This window comes from Alligator sinensis, unplaced genomic scaffold, assembly GCF_000455745.1.
Source record: "Alligator sinensis unplaced genomic scaffold, ASM45574v1 scaffold76_1, whole genome shotgun sequence".
In the NCBI taxonomy this organism is placed as follows: domain Eukaryota; kingdom Metazoa; phylum Chordata; order Crocodylia; family Alligatoridae; genus Alligator; species Alligator sinensis.
Window position 1 is genome coordinate 1,766,393 of NW_005841865.1, and position 1,012 is coordinate 1,767,404.

The following is a 1,012-nucleotide window of genomic DNA, read 5'->3' on the forward strand; positions in this document are numbered from 1 at the left end:
CCCAATCAAAGTGAAATGACACATGAACCAGAGTGTAGGAGGGCAACAGTCTCAAGTTTGCAACAGCCTTGTGATGATAAAGAGGACTTTGCAGAACCAGGGGCTGGGGTTTTTGGTTTATCTAGCCAATCGCTCGGATAAGGGTGTGCCAGCCTGTTCCGAGAAATCCTGGGAAGTGATGCCTTCTTTAAAAGCCTGACCTCCCATTCACCTAGAGCTGCAGGGTTAGTGGGCAAGGTTATCTGGAGTCAGATGATGCTATTATAAGATGGCCACAGTGTTTTGGAGAGAAGAAAAAAACTGATTTAATGCTACAGAACAGTGTTCTCCTCTTTCCCAGGATTTAGATAAACCTGTAGAAATTTAGTTTCTTCACCCTACTAACTGGGTGCTGCCAATTTGTTTGAGAATCTTAGCTACAAGCTTCTGTGTTTTTGAGTTGGATTTCTTGAAGCCACAAGCAGGGTAGTGCATCTCAAGGTAGGAAGGACTCTTAAATCATCTAGTCTAACCTGCAATAAAGCACAAATCCTGGAACTTCATCTGGTTCCCCCTGTACTCAGCCCAGTATTTCAGCTAAAGCAGCCCCTCCAGACGGGCACCTTGGCCTGGCCTTGAAGCTACAGGAGACAGAATCACTTGGTAGTTTGTTCTAATGGCTTCTTAAGAAAACAAGCAAACAAACAAGTGTAAAAACCTCATTTCTAACTTGAATTGTTTGGCTTTAGCTTTTACTTACTGGTTCGGTTCCTGTTGTGCCTTTTTCTACGAGATTTATATTCTCTCCCTGCGTAAGTACTTCCATATACCTGGTTTAAGTTATGTGGAAAAAACACTAAATTCTCTTTCCTGTCTTAACCATCCAACTGTAGGCAACAAAAAGTTGTTCAGTGTCCTCATTCTCTTCCCTTGCTGGTAACAAGAGGCTGGGGGCTCTAGCAGGTCTTGGTAAAGCTGGATAGGTCTCCCAAGCAAGTACTTAGTGTAGCACTAGGCTAAAGGGATGTAGGGA